This window comes from Macrobrachium nipponense, chromosome 31 (assembly GCF_015104395.2).
Source record: "Macrobrachium nipponense isolate FS-2020 chromosome 31, ASM1510439v2, whole genome shotgun sequence".
In the NCBI taxonomy this organism is placed as follows: Eukaryota; Metazoa; Arthropoda; class Malacostraca; order Decapoda; family Palaemonidae; genus Macrobrachium; species Macrobrachium nipponense.
In genome coordinates, this window is record NC_061093.1 from 27,799,891 (window position 1) to 27,823,544 (window position 23,654).

At 37.0% G+C, this 23,654-nt stretch overlaps 2 long non-coding RNA genes across 3 annotated transcripts in view; one reads left to right on the top strand and one right to left on the bottom strand.

The window, feature by feature from the left end:
* LOC135206721 (uncharacterized) overlaps nucleotides 1–12,558 on the top strand; it is a 13,173-nt gene extending 615 nt beyond the window's left edge. The window contains exons 2-3 of the long non-coding RNA XR_010312820.1: nucleotides 2,349–2,475; nucleotides 12,045–12,558. This is a non-coding gene — a long non-coding RNA (uncharacterized LOC135206721). The remainder of the gene's footprint in view (nucleotides 1–2,348; nucleotides 2,476–12,044) is intronic.
* A 704-nt stretch (nucleotides 12,559–13,262) lies between these two features.
* Nucleotides 13,263–23,584, bottom strand: LOC135206722 (uncharacterized). Of its 2 annotated transcripts, none has more exons than XR_010312822.1 (4): nucleotides 23,474–23,584; nucleotides 17,875–18,020; nucleotides 15,746–15,853; nucleotides 13,263–13,966 (listed from the first exon to the last, which is right to left on the bottom strand). It is a non-coding gene; the product is annotated as an uncharacterized LOC135206722 (long non-coding RNA). The 2 variants fall into 2 exon arrangements; XR_010312821.1 differs by lacking the exon at nucleotides 23,474–23,584 and adding an exon at nucleotides 18,135–18,240.
* Between the last annotated feature and the right edge of the window lie 70 nt (nucleotides 23,585–23,654).

Here is a 23,654-nt window from a genome sequence, read left to right on the forward strand (position 1 = left end):
GCTTATAACTGAATCATTTTAGGCCTTATGGCTACTTATTGATCCAATATTAATGTTTGGTTCAAAGTTAATGTTAATTAAAGATGAGTGAAGATTGTTTAATTATGGTGAAATTAATGTGGAATTAAGTGGGGTAAAATTATGTTATTAACTAAATGAATTTAGGTCTTAAATGGTCCAATATTAATGTTAATAACCAAAGTGGGGTAAAGTTGTTATTTATTGGTACAAGAATCTTGTTATTAACCAAAATTAATGTCATTAACCTAATGAAGTTAAACCTTGAACATCAGTTAGCTTATCTATTGGTCCAATATTAATGTTATTAACTTAATGACTATGGCCACAGGTAAGTGTGGTTATTTATTGGTCCAATATTAGTGTCATTAACAATGAATTTAGGCCTTAAATATTTGTGATGATTGATTGGTCCAAAATTAGTGTAATATATACTAAATTAACTCATGGTAGTCTGGGCTAGATTAGAGTTGTGTTGATAATGATAAATGTTTTATTGTAATACAACAGTATAATATGAAGATAAAAGGCCCATAAAAGTATTTGAACATTGGAACCATATATTTCGTGTGCTTTTTGTGTCCCTGTTCACTGGTAAAATATGGACGGATGATGTGTTACAAGAGTATATATACAAAGCATATTTAGGTGTGGCAGTAAGTCTGTTATTTATGCAGGTGACTGTTGACCCAGGAAGGATGGAATATTATGTTGATAATGTGTAAGTTAGACCAGAATAAAGCTAGTTGTCATAGGTTTCAGGTTAATTACAGTATTAAGCATAGGGAAAAAGGCATTTTCATGGTCTAATGTTGTCAAACTTTGACTAGCTTAACCTGGTGTTAAACCCCAGGTGGTAAATTCACCTTGACTTAACATATCTCAACAATTAGGTGACTAATTTAACCTAAACTTGACTTAGCCTAACACCAGGTGGCATGGATAGCCTGACATAGCCTATCCAATCCTATCCTGCCCTAATTTATCATAACCCCCTGGTATCCTAATATAGCCTAACACATCCTTACTACCCTTAGGTGCTTAATCTACCATAACCTAGGCTAACTCAATATCAGGTGACTAATTTAACTCAAAATTGACTTGGTCTAACCCCAGAAGACTTGGGTAGTCTGATATAATAAAGCCTAACCCCTCAAATCACCTTAACTTCACCTAACTCAATAATCAGGTCACTATTTTAACCCGAAATTGCCTCAGTCAAACTTCAGGTGACTTGGGTAGCCTGACATAAACTAGCCTAATCTAACCTGTCTTTCCTTAGGTGCTTAATTCACCTAAATCAACAACCAGACGACTAATTTATCCCAATATTGACTTAGCCTAACCCCAGGTGACATGGGTAGCCTGATGTAACCTATCCTAGGATATACCCTAACCTAACCAGTTTTATTTTAGGTGGTTAATTTACCTTAACTAAAACTAACCCAACACTCATGGGAAAATTTAATGCAAAGTTTACTTATCCTAACCCCAAGTTACCATGTATTTTATTCAAATAAATATTCTGAAATTATACACCTTTCATTTTGAATATTTTTTTCCTTAAGATTATGTTTTAAATAAATTTTCTCCAATTGTAGAAAATTTAATGTTAGATTATTTGAAATTGTAAGCCTTACATTTTAAATAATTTTTTCTAAATGACCATTTAATTATTTTCATTGTTTAAAACAACTATTAAAGATAAATTTCTTATAATTATAACCCTTACCTGTAATCATTTTTTCCAGTGATGGTTATTGCAACTTGAATAGATTTCTCCCTAATAAAAACAATTCCAGTTTGTATATATTCTGTAATTATAATCCATACAATTTAATTAAATTTTTCCTTAATAAAATGCATTTTTAAATATACATCTATGATTATAACCCTTTAAAATAAATTTTTTCTAATTAACACTCTTATTTAAAATCTACTCTGAAATAAATTTTCCCTAATTAAAACAAAATTTTCCCTAATTAAAACAAAATTTTTTATTTACCCTTAGATTTTGAATAAAATTATCAAAATTACAATCATTACATTTTAGGTAAACTTCCTCTGCTTAAAACAATTTCACGTTTAAAAAAAGAATAATTATACACATTAGTTATAGATCAATTTTTCAGAAGTATGACCCTCTTTATTTTGAATAAATTTTCCATTTTTTTAAAAAACCAATTGCATTTCAAAAAAGTTTCTATAATTCCAATCTTCACAAGGGAGATATATTAAAAAATACATATTTTAGATTTTATTTTTGAATATTTAAGTTAGGATAAATTTGCAGCTATGAATGATCTCACTCAGTTTTTTTTTTTTTTCAGCAAATTTTTGTTGAGAAAAAGTTTATCACATCACGGAAGGCCAAAGGAACACTAGATTGACAAATGGATGAGGATTTATTAATGCATCAGTATATATATCAATACATCATCTAATACATCAAAACTAGTAAGTGTTTCGCTTATCAAAACATACCAGGATCTACGATCTAAAACAGAGTTTTTATTCCATTCATAACCATTTTGAGATATAGGCCTATTTTAAGCTTCTTACAAAATTTATAACGAATGTATAAGGATTTATTAATACATCTGATGTACCAGAGGTAGTAAGTATTTCGTCTATTCCAACATATATACCAGTATCCGCAGTTGAAAACTGGGTTCAATTGCCAACTGTTAATTGATTTTCAAATTTATCCAATTTTAATTTCAATGAAATTAAATGTACATAATTTTCATCATTTTGATATTTTCGATTTATCCATTTTACATTTTTTCGATTGATCCAATTTACATTCCACTGAAATTAAAATTCTCTTTTCCCACTGATCCAGTTTACATTCCACTAAAATCAAAATATAATCCAATTTTCACCCTGCTGATTTTTAAAATAAAATTTTCATTTCATTGAAACTTTATAATCCCCAATTTGCACATTTAATTTTAAATTTTATCCAATTTTAATTCCATCTAAGTTAAGTTTCCTCACTTTTCATAATTTCCATTATTCATCTTATTCGATTTTTCCAATTTTCATTCCAGTGCAATTAAATATTTATATATGCCCAATTTTCGTCAGTTTAATTTTCAATATCTTCAATTTTCACTAAATTTATTTCTCGAATTTCTTTTATTCTGACATATCTAATTCTCCATTAATTCCGTATTCTTAGAATTTTCATTTAAATACTGTGAATTCTCGAATTTTCGCAAAGCAAACCGATCGAATAGACGGGAATTTTTTTGGCCAACAACCTCGAAGAAGAAATACCTTAAAATTCTTTAAAATACTTTACGATTTTAATATCAATACTTTGAAATAAAATATTTAGGGACAGGGGGAGTGTAAAGTTCTAGATATTCCTTTACTTGAGGTTTGTAAAGGGAATTATTGTATGCATAACTAATTGCTTTTAGTAAAAAAAATTAGGAATTGATTAAATATTAAGGTCCTTCACGCTTACCATATTACGTACAAAAGTCCGTCAATGATAATTGCATAGGTTAGTTCTTCACTGTTAACAATTACGATGGGAAGTCCTTCACTGATATTAGTTACAATGGGATGTCCTTCACTTGTAATATATTAATAGGGAAGTACTTCATTGGTAACACATTACATAGGAATAGGCCTTCACTCGTATTATATTAATAGGGGATGCCCTTCATTTGTACTATATTAATAGGAAAAGTAATTCACTGGCAATATATTACAAAAGAGCCCTTCACTAGTGATAACTGCATAGGGAAGTCCTTCACTGTTAACAAATACGATGGGAAAATCTTCGTTCGTGCTATATTATGTAGGGAAGTACTTCACTCTTGCTATGTTACGCAGGAAAGCCCTTCAATTGTAATATATTAACAGGGGAAGTCCTTCATTGATGATGATAATTTGTATTGCATAGGGAAGTCCTTCACTGGTAATAATTACTATGGGTTAAGTCCTTCACTAGTATTATATTAGTAGGGGAAGTCTATCACTGGCAATATAGTACAATTATATAAAGGGAAGTCCTTCATTGGTTATGTATATTATAATAAGGAAGTCTTTCACTGTTTATAAATCAATAGGGGGAAGTCTTTCACTGGTAATATATTAACAGGGGAATTCCTTCACTGGTGATATATTAAAAGGAAAGTCCTTCACTGATAAGTTAATAAGGGAAGTTCTGCACTGTTATATTGTATATGGAAGTTCTTTACTAGTAATGAAGAAATTGAAGATATTAAGAATCTGTGTGTGTGTGTGTGTTTTTTTTTTCTGCGATAGTGCTTTTAGATTTCGACCCAGTAATTTTTTTAATCAATTCAGCATGAATAATGTACCACACTGTAAAAATTAAATAATGTACCGTTCATATATTAAGAATCAAATACTTTTTACGAGTATTGCACTCTAATTTTGTAATAATCTGATTCTTTATCACTGCTAAAATTGCAAAACTGATATCTCTTAATTTATATTGAAAAGGCCGGTATATGTTATATATTTGGAAAGTCCTGTGTTATATTGTTATATTTAATGAAGGCCAGTATATTAAATTTTCTCTACTCAAAAGGTTAGGATTGATATATAAAGGTTAGGATTGATATATAATTTTCTTTTCTATATATTGAAAAATCGCAAATGATTTTGTATATTCTAAGAGGCCTCAGTTATTTTATGTAATTCTAAAAGGCACAATGATCTGCCCGTTATATAATGTTCCATATTCTAAAAGGCATGGTTCTTAAAATTGTCGGTTATATTTTCTGTATTCAAAAAGGCCTATATGTTATAAATATTAAAAAGGCCTGTCCTGTTAAGTTCATTATCCTAAAAGGCCTGTAGGCTAGTATTTTGTTTCATTTTCTGTACATATTCATGAAAGGCCTTTCACAGTTTTGTTTAGAAGACCATTTAGCCATTACTAATATTTAAGGCAGTAATTTTGAAATGCTCTTTGTGAGAACATAATGTTCTTTAGCAATTGCAATTTTTATTTTCTCTATATGGAAAAAAGGTTTTTTTGTTCATGCCACTTACCTACAGATATATATATAGCTGTATTTTCTGAAGTCCGACAGAATTTCAAAACTCGCGGCACACGCAGTGGGCGGCCAGGTGGTAGTACCCATTCCCGCCGCTGGGAGGCGGATATCAGGAACCATTCCCATTTTCTATTCATATTTTTTTCTGTCGCCGGTCGGTAAACAACTGTTTACAGACCTCTGCTCAGGATTTTTTGGAATTTGACTCGCTTTTAAGTATCTGATTGTTTTTTGGTATTGAATTGGATTGTTGAATTGGCATGCGCGATAGTGGACCGTTTTTTGATTTTGGATTGACTTTTCTATATAAGATATGTCTGGATCAAGTGCTGTGAGTTTCAGAGTGTGTGTGAGGACTGATTGTAAGGTGAGGCTACCGAAAGCATCGGTGACCCACCCCCACACAGTATGTATGATTGTAGGGGGCATAATTGTTTGATTGATAAATCGGTGCAATGAATGTGAGAGATTGACCGATGATGATTGGAGAGTATATGAGTCCTATCGCCTTAAATTGGAGCGCGATAGGATCAGGAGGTCTTCCTCCAGGAGTGGTTCTACCAAAGGTAAGGCTAACATCTCTCCTGCATTAACACCTGTAGAGTTTGCAACCCCTAAACCTGTGTTGCCTTCGGGCTCTGATTCTGTGTCGGGAGAAGCGAATGCTCTCTCTCTGATTTTGGAGTCTCTTCGCACTCTGGAGACCAAAGTGAAAGCCTTAGAAACTGGCTCGGTGCAAGTGTGTGATCGTGCCCCTAGTGTTGTGGAGGGGGCGTCAGATCGGCCCCATAATGCCTCTAGGCCTAGACCTCTATCAGACTCCCAAGACTCAGGGAGTAGGTATGTCGAAAGCCGCAAGAGGGTTACGGGGGCTTCCCACCGATCTGGCGTCCCTTCGGCAGGCCTTGTAGCAAAGTCCCAGGCTGCCAAGGAGCGCGCACGAGCAGCGCGTCCTGAAAGAATGCTTTTCGTCCTCCGAAGCGTCCTCCCCGCGCAAGGGGTGGAGCGCTTGGAGAGACTCGTCTCCTGAAAAGGACGTTTCGTGCGGAGGAGGCGCTTCACATCCTGTTTCGCCACTTTCGTCGGAGGATCGTATGACGCTTTTTCCGCCTCAGAAAAGGGGTAAAGATCTCCTCCGATGAGGACGCTGGGTTGCGGTGCACAGGCGCGTATACCTGAGAAAGCAGGTAGCTGTACCTGTGAGAAGGAAGGAGGCGTCCCCTCGCCCCTCGTCTTCTCGCAGGATCAGTCCTGCTTCCTCTGTTCGTTCTTCCCCGACGAAGAACATTCTTTTGTCCCTTCAGGACCAGCTATCCACGCTTATGGCTCAGAGGACTCCCCAGCAGCAGTCGAGCCTAAGCGGAGGAAGGACCTTAGACTGCCCGTCAAGAGGACTAAGCAGTCTCCTCTCCCTCACCTACTTCGTCTCGTTCGCCGATCGCTTCTCCTTCGGCGATTCGCCGATCTCGTTCGTCCTCTAGAAGGACGTTACGTCAGGACGCTTTTGAGGAGGACGCTCAGCACGACGTTCGACAGGACGCTCGTCAGGACGCTAGGCAGGACGCTAGGCAGGACGCTTGGCAGGACGCTTGGCAGGACGTTCGGCAGGACGCTCGTCAGGACGCTTGTCAGGACGCTCGTCAGGACGCTTGGCAGGACGCTAGGCAGGACGTTCGTCAGGACGCTCGCCAGGACGCTAGACAGGACGCTCGGCAGGACGCTCGGCAGGACGCTTGGCAGGAAGCTCGCCAGGACGTTCAGGGCTCTTTTCAAGACGCTTTTGGGGATTCCGACCAAGAAGTCGTACCCCAAGACGCTAGTTTACGCGCACAGGCACGTATTCCAGCGAAAAGGTCTTCCCTTTCGTTTGAGAAACGTAAGGACGCTTCTCTGGCAAGTGAGACTGCCGCGGATGGCGCTAAGGACGCTCGTCCTCGTCAGGACGCTCTACCTTCATCAAGTAGTAAGCGTCATAGAGAAGACAGCCGAAATAAGGCTTCCTCTAGCAAGGATAGGGGTCCTTTAATTAAGCCAAGACCCGACATTAGGACGCCCTCTCCGGACAGACGGTCTCCTCTTCCGTTTAGAGAAGAAGGAGAGCTGAGTAGTTCGGCTGACTCGGTTGAAGAGGAACCTTCTGCGGCCCCTTCAATCTCGGACTATAAAGTCCTCGTGCGGCTCTTGCGTTCTTCTTTCGAAGACAAGTTTTCAGCCCGCAGCTCCCAAGTCTCCTCCTTCGCAGTTTTCTTCATCTAAAACTGGAAAAACCCCAAAAACCCCGGAGTTTGTGGAGATGAAAAACTTTCTCTCTCCACGAAACGTGCCTTTAAGAAACTCCAAGATTGGATGGTACGAAGGAGAGATCAAGGCAAGACGACCTTCGCCTTGCCGCCAGCTAGACTTAGCGGAAAAGGGGGCATTTGGTATAGAACCAAAGATGAAGTAGGAGTTCGTATCCCTTCCTCGGCTCAAGGAGATTTCTCCAGCCTAGTTGATTCGCAGAGGAGGTCTCTTTTACCCTCTGCTAAAGTAACCTGGACCTCTACGGAGACTGACCATCATTTGAAGGGTCTGCTCAGGACGCTGGAAGTGTTCAACTTCCTTGACTGGTGTTTGGGAGTTCTGGATCTACAAGCGAGAAGCCCAGAATCTCTCAGTCTGGCGGGGGAGCTGTCCAGCGTGTTAGCATGTATGGACAAAGCCGTCAGGGATGGTTCGGAGGAGATCGTCTCTCATTTTGGAACGGCTTTATTGAAAAGAGAGCTTGCTGTGCAACTTCACAGCTCGTTCGGTAACTCCAGCTCAGAAAGCGGATTTGCTGTTTTTTCGCCTCTTTCGAACCATCTCTTCCCCCAGACTTTAGTAAAGGACTGACGAACAGTTTGCAAGAGAAGGCAACTCAGGACCTTTTGGCCCAGTCTACAAGACGGTCGGCCGTACCTTCAACCTCTTCAGCTGCGGTTCGACCGCCGAAGAAAGTTAAGCCCTTTCGTGGGGCTCCCCCCTCGAGAGCAGCTCCTCGAGGGAGAGGGTTTTCACGAGGAAGAGCTTCCTTTAAGCCAAAGCCTTCCAAGTGAGAAGCATGTCCTTCAGACACCAGTCGGAGCCAGACTGAAGTTTTTTGCGGGAGCGTGGAGAGAGAGGGACACGGACTCTTGGTCCCTCAAGATCGTGGAGCAGGGGTACAAGATCCCTTTTTAGTAGATCCTTCCTCTTTCTACGACTCCCAGAGACCTTTCTCCATCCTATCAGGGAGAAAAGAAGAAATATTATTCGATCTCCTTCAACAAATGATCGACAAAAGAGCGGTGGAACAAGTCGCGGACCTGGGGTCCCCAGGTTTTTACAACAGGATCTTCCTAGTACCGAAGCAGTCGTCAGGTTGGCGTCCAGTTCTAGATGTAAGCAGGCTCAATCTTTTCGTGAAAAAGACCAAATTCACGATGGAGACGCCTCATTCTGTTCTGGGAGCCTTGAGACCGGGCGACTGGATGGTGTCCTTTAGACTTGTAGGACGCGTACTTTCACATCCCGATCCACCCTCTTTCCAGAAAGTATCTAAGGTTGTTCCTTTAGACAAAAAAGTGTGGCAGTTCAGAGCTATGTGTTTCGGCCTGACCACGGCTCCGATGGTGTTCACTGTAGTCATGAAAAACGTAGCGAGGTGGCTACACTCTTCGGGGATAAGAGTTTCCCTGTACCTCGACGACTGGCTGATCAGAGCGTCGTCGAGAGAGAAGTGTCTGAAGGACTTGCAGTTCACTTTAGCCCTAGCAAAGTCCCTGGGACTTCTGGTCAACCTCGAAAAGTCGCATCTGACCCCAACACAGTCCATCGTGTATCTGGGGATTCAGATGGATTCAGTGGCTTTTCGAGCGTTTCCGTCCCAGGAACGTCAGCGGCTAGGCTTAGAAAAGATCTCAGCCTTTCTAAGGAAGAGACTTGCTCGGCGAGGGAATGGATGAGTCTGCTGGGGACCATTTCCTCGCTAGAAAGGTTTGTTTCCTTGGGAAGACTGCACCTCAGGCCTCTCCAATTTTTCCTTGCGGACGAGTGGAAGGCCAAGGACGATCTCAATGCCATATTGAGGATATCGCTTCCGATCAAGAACCATCTAAGATGGTGGTTGGACCCTCAGAAGCTTCAGGAGGGCGTTGTCCCTAAGTCTTCTGAACCCCGACCTAGTGTTGTTCTCCGACGCTTTCCATCACGGGCTGGGGAGCAACACTAGGAGGGAAGGAAGTGTCAGGCTCCTGGAGAGGGGAACAGGTAGCCTGGCATATAAATGTCAAAAGAACTGGCAGCAGTACTTTCTGTCCCTGCAGTTCTTCGAAAGGAGTTTGGGAGAACAAGATTGTTCAGGTAAACTCGGACAATACCACAGCACTCGCTTATTTAAAAAAATCAGGGAGGAACACACTCCAGAACGTTGTTTTCCCTAGCGAGAGAGATTCTGCTGTGGGCAAAGATAAGAAATGTGGACTATCCTGACGAGATTCATTGCAGGAGTGCAAAACGTCAGGGCAGATCTTCTCAGTCGTCGGGAACAAGTCCTACCGACGGAATGGACCTTGAACGAAGACGTTTGTCGAGACCTTTGGACGTTGTGGGGACGTCCACTGGTCGACTTATTCGCGACGTCAAGGACCAAGAGACTTCCTCTTTATTGCTCCCCGGTCCTGGATCCAGAAGCAATCGCGGTAGACGCGTTGCTTTGGAATTGGACAGGTCTAGACCTGTACGCCTTCCCACCATTCAAGATTTTAGGGGGAAGTCATGAGGAAGTTTGCGGCCTCAGAAGGGACGAGGTTGACCCTGATCGCTCCGATGTGGCCAGCGAGAGAATGGTTCACAGAGGTCATGTCTTTCCTTGTAGACTTTCCAAGGACAATTGCCCTGGAGGAAAGATCTACTCAAACAGCCCCACTTCGAAAGGTTTCACCAAAACCTCTCCGCTCTGGGTCTGACTGCGTTCAGACTATCGAAAAGTTGGCCAGAGCGAGAGGTTTTTTTCGAAAGCGGCTGCGAGAGCAATATCACATGCCAAGACGTGCTTCCACAAGAGCTGTTTACCAATCGAAGTGGGCTTCCTTCAGGGCATGGTGTAAAAAGGAGGGAGTTTCCTTCCTCGACCTCTGTGAACCAGATAGCTGATTTTCTGCTCTTTCTCAGGAATGTGCAGAAATTAGCGGTCCCTACCATCAAGGGATTATAAAAGCATGTTGTCAGCGGTTTTTAGGCACAGAGGCCTTGACCTGTCTGACAACAAGGACATTCATGACCTTTTAAAGTCTTTCGAGACTTCGAAGGTTCCTCAAATGAGACCTCCGTCATGGAACCTTGACGTGGTTCTTAAATTCCTTATGTCAAGCCCTTTCGAACGCTTCAGGCAGCGTCTCTTCGAAACTTGACAAGGAAGGCTCTTTTCCTAACTTCTCTTGCGACGGCTAAGAGAGTTAGTGAAATTCAAGCGTTTAGCAAGTTAATGGGATTCAAAGGAGACAATGCTGTCTGCTCGTTGAACCCAACTTTCTTGGCGAAGAATGAAAATCCTTCGAACCCTTGGCCGAAGACTTTCGAGATCAAGGGTATGTCAAGTCTGGTGGGCCAAGAACCAGAGAGAGTCCTGTGCCCGGTCAGGGCTCTCAAGTTCTATGTGCATAGAACGAAAGAGGTAAGAGGTCCCTCAGGTAATCTCTGGTGCTCTGTGAAGAGACCAGAGTTACCTTTATCGAAGAATGCTGTTGCTTTCTTTCTAAGGGACGTCATTAAGGAGGCTCATTCCATCTTTCCAGAAGACTGATTTGAGCCTCTTTCGAGTGAAAGCGCACGAAGTTCGAGCGGTCGCTACCTCTCTTGCCTTCCAAAAGAACATGTCAATCAAGACATCCTTGATTGCACCTTTTGGAGGAGTAAACTCCGTCTTCGCCTCCCACATTACCTAAGGGATGTTGAGAACGATTTATGACGATTGTAATGCACTGGGGCCATACGTTTCTGCGGACACAGTCTTGGGGTCCGGAAGTAGCTCTTTCCCTATCCCTTAGTTAGGATTAGGTAGTTTGTTGTTGTGTTTTAGGTTGGTGGTGAGTCTTATGTGAAGATCTCCATTCTTTAGTTAGTTTTAGAAAGGGTTTTTCCGTGAATAGTTGGTCAGGTGGTGGTCAGTTGCTTCCGTTGCCCTCATTTGTATGGCCTCGATGGTCTTGTCATGTTGAGTCTCGTACCCGTTGACAGATCATCCAGAAGCGCACCAGCACTACAGGTCTCCACCTGGCTGGCAACTGTGATTTAAGCAAAAGCAGCCTTACGTGACAGTAATCACATAGTCTACTTTGCAAACAGGTGAGGAACCAAGATGTATATCATCTACTTAATTTAAGTTTCCTAAAAATCCTATTCTGTCTCTTCCACCATCCGAAGGTGGGATTCAGCTATATATATATCTGTCAGGTAAGTGGCATGAACAAAATGTTATTGTTATTATACAATTAAGTTTGTTCATACTTACCTGGCAGATATATATAATTAAAGTGCCCGCCCTCCTCCCCTCAGGAGACAGAGGCATTAATAAAATATGAATAGAAAATGGGAATGGTTCCTGATATCCGCCCCCTCCCAGCGGCGGGAATGGGTACTACCACCTGGCCGCCCACTGCGTGTGCCGCGAGTTTTGAAATTCTGTCGGACTTCAGAACAAAATACAGCTATATATATATCGCCAGGTAAGTATGAACAAACTTAATTGTATAATAACAATAAAATTTTTCTGTTGTATTATTGCATATAAAAAGGCATTTCATAATTTTTGATCAAAAGGCCTTTCATCATAATTATGTTTAGAAGGCCTTTACAAGTAAATGTTAAAGGTTTATCTTTTTTTAAATTTTGGAATATTTTATTGAGAAACCGTACACAATTTAGCATGCCTTTACTGAGAAGCCTTACAATTCTGCTCTTAAAATTTACTTTGTTTTTAAGGTCAGAAGCTCAAGATATCGAAGCAAGTGGATCCTATTCGGTATATGGCTATAATTTCTCAAGAACACTCTAGATCAGGCCTGGCTATAAGTGAGCTTCTTCTACCCACTAGTGTTTTTAGTACCATTTAAGTGTGGTGTCCATATTTCACATCCGCTGGCCTGTCTACAGATGTCAACTTGTAGTACTTTTGGACTGTATCCTCCTTGCATCTTCAGATTATATATAAAACTCGCAAGGATGCAGTCATGATGTAAATGTAGACCAGGTAATTATATAAATATTGCTTTATTGGCCTGACAATCAGTTAAAATTCGCATACTCGGCTTTGTTGGAATAATTCATGTATACTGTACTTGAAAGCTTTCTAGTCTCTCTCCAAGTTCTTAATTTCTCAGGAATAATGTTCTCTATCTCGTTCTCAGTTATTCTCAATTGTTCACAATCTCAAATGTGCTTAAGCAGAGTAATTTATACTGCATTATTATTATGTACTGTGCAAGCAAAAAGTGCTTTCTTTCTCAAAATAAAAATTGGAAACTTTAAAATCTCAAAGTACAGTTGTGAAGAAAAAGCACAGCTATTTAAGTCTTTTCTTTGAAAGGACCAGTTTCTCGTTGCCGGAGAAGTGGCAGAGGTAAGCAAGGCACTGGTAAAGCCCGAGAAATACGAGGCCGTTGGACAGCCTCACAACACAAACTCTACAACTATTGGTTTCTTTAGCCTCAAGCAATCTAGGCAACATCTCCTTTTCTGGATGTTTTCGGTGTACAACCTATTCTATGTCCTTTTTTACCTATCTGCTGTTCTGTACAGGAACTAAAACCTTCAGGATTTGTAGCCATGTTGTACATCGGATGTTCTGTACAGGAACTAAAACCTTCAGGATTTGTAGCCATGTTGTACAGGGTCCTGTGCACAGTATATACGCTTAGCAGTAAGGGTATGTTAACGTACACTAGATGGATACTAGATGGAATTATTGAAATTTTGATTTGTACAATTAAAGCCTGTACAATTAAAGCTGTAAACTTCTATAACAGGTTGCTGAGTGATGTGTATACACATGCACACATTTTCCAGTATTTAATGCCAGGGGTGTAGTACTGCTGTGTAGTCAACCTTGCTTCAGGGATAATACCTTGCCTTTGGTATAGTATTATTGCATATAAATTTTTCCCAGCATGCACCAGCAAAACTTGTAAAGTGGAAACTAAATTTTAATCTATCTTTTATTGATAAATCATTACACTGCTCCCTTACAAATGGTACTGCATAATAGAAACGTGATGAAAACTACCCGATAAATACAACAATCAATAACTAATTGTTCTTATAAAAAGACCAAAGTCCTCTCCGTTCAATCCGAACATTGCTCCCTTACAAATTGTACTGTATAACTGAAATGTGATGAAACCTACCAGTTTAATAAATACGCCACTTTAAAAAATTTGATTTTTCTTGCTATAAAAAAGCCTCTTTGTACAGTCCGAAAGTATCCTCCACGACATGGCAAGTGCATGTTATGTCCAGCATTGCCTGTTTCCTTGTCTTAAGGCCCCGTCCACACGGTCGAGCTTTGGTCGACGAACTGAGTCCGATGTAACTTCAGAAGCGGAGAAACTGCGAGAAAAGTCAGAACTTGCCGCAGTTTCTCCGCTTCTGACGTCACATCGAACAAAGTTCGTCGAGCAAAGCTTGGCCGTGTGGACGGGCCTTAAAGCTTTTTAAGTGGCCTGCAACAGCTAACAGCATCAAGTCACTCAAGTAACAGCCATGATAGATTGACAGAGCGACCCAGCCTTATGAAGTTTCATGCAGCTGGCTGGAGAATTCTTCCGGGCAACTTTTTTCCATACATCTAATGGTAGGGCCTCATCCAGGTACTCTAAAACTCAACAAGATCGTTGTGATGAGGAGGGCTGAAAAAAAAAATGTGAATCAGATCTTGTATACAAAATAGTAATGATAATGATATAACTTTTCCAATTACTGAAAAATTGCTAATCTTGACTTTATTATCTAATAAAGGCCAATAACAAGATTTCTCATCAATTTTGCAAGAACAATAACATTAAAATAACTGCTATAACTTTTCCAATTACTGAAAAATTGCTATTCTTGACATCTAATAAAAATTAAGATTTATTATCAATTTTGCAAGGACGACAAAACATCAAAATAACCAAGTATATATAAAATTTACTTAGTTGTAAATATATAAAAAAAAACAATACTACCAAGAACTATAGAACTAATTAGAAATCCATTATTCCCATGAACTATATTAATTTTATTACATTTCGAATAAGATTTCAGCACCTATGTGACCACTATTATTAGCTGATGCAGAGCATATATTACCAATATTCACTATAATATTTGCGTTCTTGTATTTAATAAACTGGATCCCTTTCCCTCTGTAACAACCTGCCAAACAGATCTAAGCTCATCTATATAACTGAAGTTTTGTATAATAGCTGCTTGTACCAAAGTCTAAGGATTCTTCGACAACATTATTCCAGCTACATAGCCCTCGTAACCATTCACTTAAACCTTTCAGTTTGTTTGCGAGCAAGTTTATAAAATTAAAATATCCATTCTCTTGCAAACCTGTAAGAAAAATGCTTTGATTAGGGACAGGGAACTATATTTCAACTAAAGTAGTTCAAAAGCTAATAAAAATCCTTATCAACAGTAATTGATTTCACATGGGACTACTGAATTTCAGTAAAGACATTCCCTTTACACTTAATGATCACAGGTACTCAGGTATTCTGTAACAAAGTTCTATACAGATGAAAGGAAAATGGTTTCTGTTAAAAGTGTTACTATTTACTAATAAAGTAAATTCTTGTAATATTGGATGTTACACCTGACACTTCGTAATCACTTGAAACGTTTGCCTCTACTCCAGATATGACCAACTGGAAGAAATGAGAATATATTCCAAAATAAATTCAAAGATATGGGACATTTTAACATACTCTCAGGAAATATGAAAGTTACTTTAGACCTTGACGTCAAGGAAACTAATGGTTATATCAGTGACTTCTTACTTATAAACAGGTTATACAGACCAATTTCACTTGAAACCCAGAGATTTTATATCGCCTTCAAACAGACTAAAATTATGAAACCGGCGTTAAACTTTTATGGTCAGTGAAACGTGTTTATATGTGTTTATAAACAGGATGTAGACCAGTTCACTTAAAAGCCCATACATTTTAATCAGACTAAACCCAACAAACTAGGATACCTAGGATTTTATCAGGTTGGCCTTGGCCAGAACACCAACCACCCCTAGACTAATACATCCTTTCTTACTTAAACTATCAAAGGATCTAGTATCCTGTCCTTGCCTGGTTCAGGAAGAATTCACTATACTCTGGATCTGTAATACATCCTATTGTCTTTTCACCTATCAAAAATTATCTTGAGCTGAATAAGGTGATTTATGTCGAGTTATCCTTGGATAAGCCATCCTAAGCTAAACTAAGCTAACCTAAGGATGTTTCATTGTAATGTATATAAGCACAAATTTCCTTATCTTAAAAGTTTTAGTGAGGTTGAAGGTTGGTAGTCCTCTGAGACTCAATCTTGCAACTTTGAGAGGCTGGCGTTAGATCAAAAGAGGGCAGTTCCGATGAATAGTGACGAGGTTAGTCCTAAGTGAAGATTTTGAATGAAGATTCACTTACCTATGTTCCCAAAGCTTGCTGTGTATGTTCCATACAGTAATTTCTATAATGTAAATCTATATTCCAGTTGAAGTATCAGATTCTGATTCACCAGACTGGGGAATAATCCTGAAAAATAATGAAGCTTTTAATGTTTGATATTCTCATTTGTGAAAGATAACCAGTTTACCAATGACAAACTTGGTGTGATGAATTAGGGGGGAGCTACAATTCTCAAGGTATATATGCAGGTGCTCAAAATAAAGTAAAGTTTACTGCAGAAAACTAAAAGGATACTATCAGAATTATTTAAATTATTTTAATTCTTACCCTACAACCACCCCAAAAATCTAGTTCACCATATTTAGTTACAAAATTATTCAATTATATAATAAATGTAATTTTTCTGACAAACATTTTTACAAAAGGTTCTATAACAGAGTAATATTTGGTACAGCAGGTTAACTCGATGTGATATTTGAGCAGTAATTAGTCATTAAGGAGTATGAAGTCTACAGGAAAAGTATGCAAGTCATATGGCAAATCATGTTTGATATCGACAACCTTACAGACTTGGAACAGGAAAGTATGCAAGTCATATGGCAAATCATGTTTGATATCAACAACCTTACAGACTTGGAACATCTGAGAATATGAAACCAATAGCTCATTGATTTCCTTGTATGCATAAGGCTTAAAAAACTTAACAGGTTTCCAAAAAAACAACTTCAGTGTATTTTGGTAACAGTAAAGCGAGTCTTTGTGTTGTCCAGAGTACTAAAGATTCATGGAACAATATCTTAAAATTTCAAGTGTCACTCACTACTATATTTGGTAAATAAATTAAGGACAAAGTACAGAATATGAAATGCTATAGATTGGCATGCCTAGTCATAGTTTGATCAATCTAAACATTAGACCAGAGCCCAGGGTGCCCAAGGGATTCCGAGACTAATACTAATCAGCTTCATAAATATTTGCCACCACATGTAATAACTAGCAGAACCTTCCATTCCAATGTCTATACTTTGTAATGGATTGGATACTTTCTATTCTTGTGGCCATGCTTGAAGCTGTAGTCTAACTCTTCCACCCATTCAGTCAATATAGGACTGTAAATTACTGCACTCCTTAAAGTCTTTTTGGACTATAATTGTATCACTGAGCATTAACTGTCCTAGTACTCAGTCTTATCTGAGTTTGAAACAATCAAGATCCAAGGAAAAATTATCACATTGAGGGCTAAAAGGTACACAAATTCTGGGTGACATAGGTAAAAAAGTAGTTAACCTAAGAAATGTTTGTAAAATAACTCCACTAATCCATCCTTTCTCCTTAGTAAGAAATATTAAATTTCTGTCAAGGCATGAGAGGCCCTGTGAACTCACTCTGGGTTGAGCTATGTTCAATTTAATGCTGACATTTTGCCTACATAACCAATAAGGTTTTCTGCACAGATAAAAGAGTTGTTAGTATGTTAGTAACCTGTTGAACGGTAATTCTAGGCAATAACTTTGCACGCACTGAATGGAATGTTCCAACGAATATGACTACCACTAGGGATTAGGGCATCAAATTTATTTTTGCTGTGTTTAGTACTAGCCCCTGAGGGTTAATTACAGTCGATCCCCACAAAATAACCTTAAATTCCTAAAAAACAACCCAAATACTATTGGAAACTGTAATTTCCAAAGAAATACCCAACACGTAAAAGCGTTATGACCACAATTTTGAGGTTGGTCGTTAAAATTCTTTTAAAATTCACGTAGATAATCCACAACATTTAGTGGCTAAGCATAAAGTTAAATAAATCTACTCTTTCTCCTAATTCCCCAAGAATGAGACACCCCTTCAGGGTGGATATAACATTACTATCAGTAGCCTACCCCTTAAACCTATCATCATCCATTCCACAAATTTGTTCATTTATGAAAAATAATCCACATCATTTAAGGACAAAGGATAATCTTCTAAAGTGTCCTCTTCTAATAACCCCAACCCCAAAATAGCATGCAGCCTTTGGGTGGATGCAACATTACTATCAGTAGCTTCTCACTTGGGCCTATCACCATCCATTTCACTAGCACTAAGACCTCATAAAAAACAGTTTCTGCCATTATCCTAACAGGAAATCATAAAACCAATCTTACCTTGCAACAGTAAAGCCATGAAGTAAACAGCTGCTTGTAAGCACCCATTACTAATAAAAGTTCTTCAAACTTCTGCTTTCTGAGTAGCTGGAGCTGCCATGTCAGTCATCATGGACTCTGGATTAATATGGTTTTCTTAAACTATCCTGGAAGGACCATACTACGACATATGCAATTATTTTCCCACATGAATATCAACTCAATTAGGTAGCTCTGTATTCACACACAATTTGAAATAAATAAAAGATGTTTCAATATACTTGTTAATAACTTAGGTCACTTGAGAAGGGCAAAAGACTTGTAACTGGGACACCCTCTGAATCCTGATACTGACTGAGAGGCATCTGGTGGCAACTTGAAGCAACAGTAAGTGAGTAAATGAATGGTTACCTAATTAATTTTGGAAAGATCAAACTTTCACAAATTCGCTACAAAATGGAATTACGAAGCATATAACGAAACTTTCGCTTTAAAATTAAAGCAACAATGATTAATCAGTACAAATATGTGAAAATTAATTTAAAAGTCTCTCAGATAATGTCTTAATTTCCAAAATCAAAATCAGGTTTGTTGACAGAAGGCTGTCTGCCCTGGTTATGGAAGTAAACAGAAGGTGGTAGTCACATATACTGAAAATATTATTATTATGGGAGTAATAATTAAGTCATTTTAATTTTAATTATATAAGGAAGGATTATAATGAACCAAAAGGCTACAATATATATAATCCATTAAAAGTACATATCTACATTTTCGAAAACTTAAAAAAAAACTTTGCTACCGCCTTCTATTGGCAGATATTGACAGCATTGTCAGTCTTCTAAATGTCTAAAAAAAATCTATTTTTGTTCTATTATTAATTGCTCTATAAATTATAGAATATTAATCATGTTTAATAATTTATTATCTATGATATATATATATATATATAATATATATATATATATATATATATATATATATATATATATATATATATATATATTATTAATGCCCAGTTATGGAGGGATTCTATGTAATTTGAGAGTTTTATAAGGATATATTCAATCTTATATTTGGCAATAGCTAGGAGGGCGGAGTCCATATTTCGTATGTCTCTGGAAATGGATGTGTTATCTTTTCTTAAATAAAAAGAATATAACCGCGCCATGTTAAAAAAGTAACTCTCCCTCTCTCTGTATGTGTGTGTGTGTGTGTGTGTGTGTGTGTGTCCACTTGCCCATCCTCCTTAAGTGTCTGCCCTGCTTACTAAGTAGATGAACAGAATGTGGTGGCGCATACATATATTGACAAAATTACATTGTGAAGTAATTAGGTAGTGTAATTATCTAATGGAAGTTTATAATAAGGCAAAATGATAATGTATATAATCCATTAAAAGTACTTTTTTACATTTTCTTATACAAAATTTAATACCGCCATCTATTGGCAAATATTGACAGCATTGTCTGTCTCCTCAATGTCTAAGAAAAAGCTATTCTTTTCCTATTATTACTTGCTCTATAAATTATAGAATACTGATTATGTAGTTTTTAATATATCATTTATTATATATTACAAAACCACTTCCCAATTACGAATAGATTTTACGTAAACTGAGTTTTATAAGCCTATATTCAAACTTACATATTTTGGTAACAGTCAGGAAGGCGGAGTCCATATTTCTTACGTCTCCTTAAATGGAGTTGAATCTCTATTCAGATACAAATATAACCGCCAGGTTTCAAAGATAACTGTGTGTGTGTGTGTAAGCTTATTTCCCCATCCTCTCTCTCTCTCTCTCTCTCTCTCTCTTCATCTTCTCTCTCTCTCTCTCTCTCTCTCTGTACCTTCTCATTTCATATGTTCTCTTTCTCCCACTATTGGACCGTCTCTCTCCCTCTAGAAGCAGGTGCAAGATTGGTTGCCAATTCCTCAGATAAATTAATAACTAGTCCACAAACTATTAAAGTAAGTTTTGGGGGGTTTACTTTTTAGGGCCCAGGAAGAATTTTGACCTTAATGACATGTGAGGACTAAACAGGTTTCTTGAATGAAGGTTGTCTGCCCTGTTTACTAAGTGAACAGGAAGGTGGTAGTGCATACAAATATTGACAAAATTACATTATGGAGTAATTAAGTAATGTAATTATGTAAGGGAAGCCTATAATAAACAAAAACCTAATATATATAATCTATTAAAAGTACGTATTTTCTTTTTCTTAAACTTAAAACATTGCTACGCTATCTATTGGCAAGTATTGACTGCATTGTCAATCTCCTAAATATCTAAGAAAAAGCTATTCTTTTTCTGTTATTACTTGCCTATAAATGATAAAACATTAATTTTGTAGTTAATGATTTATCATTAACTTCAAAATTGTAATTAATCTCCTTAAATCTCCATAAATAGTGTTTATGATGTTTTTATTTCTTAATCCATTAATTACAATATTATGAAACATAATAGGTTTTGCTAAAGAACATAAGAAAATTACGTAGCATCCAAGTTCCTTGCATGAATATACGCCAGGGTATGTACAAACTAGAACCATTTGTTGCTAACGAGATTTGTAAGGTTGTTTCTTTCTAATCACCTGTTGAGCTGTTCTATACTTGCTGTACCGGTTTTAACCGGACTTAGAATACTTGTGTTTCAATTTTTTCAGCTTTTATGTTTATTTTGTTAGATGTTCTCTGTGTTTTTAGCATTGTACCTCGAAAATGTGTTTGAAATAACACGCTCGGTACTCCTTTTATTTTTCCCCGTGGTCCTTGGCTAAATATTATATATACAGTCACAGAAGAGATATATGCATTTTGAAAGTAGCAATATATAATAATATATATATGTGTATATATATGTATATTATATATATATATATATATATATATATATGATATATATATATATATAATATACATATATATACACACACACATATATATATATATATATATATAGTATATATATATATATATATATATATATATATATATATATATATATAATATATATATATATATATATATATAATATATATATATATATATATATATATATATAATATTATATATATATATATATGCATTTTGAAAGTAGCAATATATAATATATATATATATAGTATATATATATATATATATATAATATATATATATATATATATATATATATATATATATATATATATATATATATATATATATATATATATTATATATATATATATATATATATATATATATATATATATATATATATATATATATATATATATGTGTGTGTGTGTATATATATGTATATTATATATATATATATATATATATATATATATATATATATATATATATATATAATATACATATATATACACATATATATATTATTATATATTGCTACTTTCAAAATGCATATATCTCTGTGACTGTATATATAATATTTAGCCAAGGCCACGGGAAAAATAAAAGGAGTACCGAGCGTGTTATTTCAACACATTTTCGAGGTACAATGCTAAAAAACACAGAGAACCATCTAACAAAATAAACATAAAAGCTGAAAAAAATTGAAACACAAGTATTCTAAGTCCGGTTAAAACCGGTACAGCAAGTATAGAACAGCTCAACAGGTGATTAGAAAGAAACAAACCTTACAAATCTCGTTAGCAACAAATGGTTCTAGTTTGTACATACCCTGGCGTATATTCATGCAAGGAAGTTGGATGCTACGTAATTTTCTTATGTTCTTTAGCAAAACCTATTATGTTTCATAATATTGTAATTATGGATTAAGAAATAAAATCATAAACACTATTTATGGAGAGATTTAAGGAGATTAATTACAATGTTGTGTAAGAAAATTTCTTGGAATTTAAATTCTTTTGGTTGCTAGAGTGGGAATGATTATGTTTCAGAGTACTTAATTGTATAACACATTATACATTTTTCGCCATTAATCTTTACTGGATCTCCAGATTTGCAGAATGGAGCGGAATATAGTAAATGCCATTACTGATAATAGAGATGTTAATTTTATTTAAAAAAAAAAAAACCAAAAGCACTATTTTTCATCTCTGGGCATCTGTGATGAACATTCATCTATTGAAAACTCTTGTTTATGCAAACGATATCTAATAACACTGAATACACCTGCAAAGAATACTTTTCAGTTTTCCGTATATAAAGGCCACGAAGACGGTTGAAATCATTTAGATAACCTTACAACAATAAAGAATCTGGGCAACATGATAAACTGGGAAAACTTTCGACCCAACTGATAATCTTTCTAGCTGTCTGGCAGTTAGACTTTTACTTTTCATTTAGAGAAATAAAGTTATTTTTGTAGTTCAGAGTTTAAAGGAAAAGTGAATTGCGCCATGGAACTGTATTACACGATTAATAGTTTCAACTGATATTCCCATTTGATGCCCATCCCCTTAGTGTACCTTACGTAAGTGTTTGATTGTGCGAAACCATATAAGAATTCCATATACTACTGTTACTACTACTGCCAACATATGAGTAGTCATTCATAAAGTATATGAGCGGGTGCCTAGTAAAGTACGTCATACTACAGTATCAATGAGTAGGAGGGCCTTCAGTAACGACGTTTTACTAACCTATTTACGAGCTTGTTACATTTAGCTACGTTTCCCTTTAAATTTCTTTGATTTACTCTGATAAGTGCCTTAATTATCCACATTAAACACCACTGTGCATTTTTGCCAATTAGGCTGTGGCTTCAAATAGCTATTTCCAAAATAGGTACATATCCAATGCTTTGGTAAGGTTTTATCGACGAAAATCAATTGGACACCGCCCTGAAATGAACTTACCACTTTATACCGTCCAGAGGAATGATGATCCAATTTCTTCTCCCAAACGGGGAGAGTTGACAATTTGCTAATAGGATGTCGCAAAATGGACAAGTAGTAATTTTCAATTCGCGTAAGTTGCACAAGACTGACTTAGTGTAAAAGTAAATTTACTGATCAGTGAGACTCCATGCTATTTATGTATAAATGGTCACCAGTAACTATTCAAGGTGAAAGCACATTAAGAGGGTCAGAAAATAGTGCTGTAATACTTGCATTATTATGTGACAGAATACTTTAAGGCATTTTGCTAACCATCAAAGCATAAGCTAGTTTAAGTTAATTGATATATCCTAGATTTGATTGCCCCATTAAACAAACTTTATGCTAGTGGAAAAGCACTTTTCCTAATGAACCCACGGTAATTCTAAAGAATAACTCCGCACGGACTGCAAGGAACGTAACCGCGAATACGACATCCACTAGGGATTGGGGCGTCCAATGTATTTCGCCGTGTTTATTACTGGCACCTGGGGGTTATTAAAGTCGACCGCCCAAAAATAACGGTAAATTCATAATAAGCAACCCGAATACTATAGGAAACTGTAATTTCCAAAGAAATACCCGACGCGGAGTTAATATTAGATTTACCGAACCCACTTTCACGGTTTAATGCAAATTTTTCCAGCACGTAAATTAAAAGTGTGAAAGTTTCTAGACTAATACCAACTGATATAAATCAAAATATCAGCGTTCACTATCACCACTAAAAATTTTAATGCAAATTTACGCGGCACATGAACTACCTTTATATCAGCTTCAAGAATCCTTCATAACGGTTTGTGTCATTCAGCTGTTTAATTGAGAAGCAACAACTGATTACCATGATGATGATGACGATCTATCCCTTGCTGAGCTGGAGGAAGGATTAAAAACAGGATGCTGACCAGGCGCTTTCGTGTTTTAAAACACCTCTTCAAGATCACG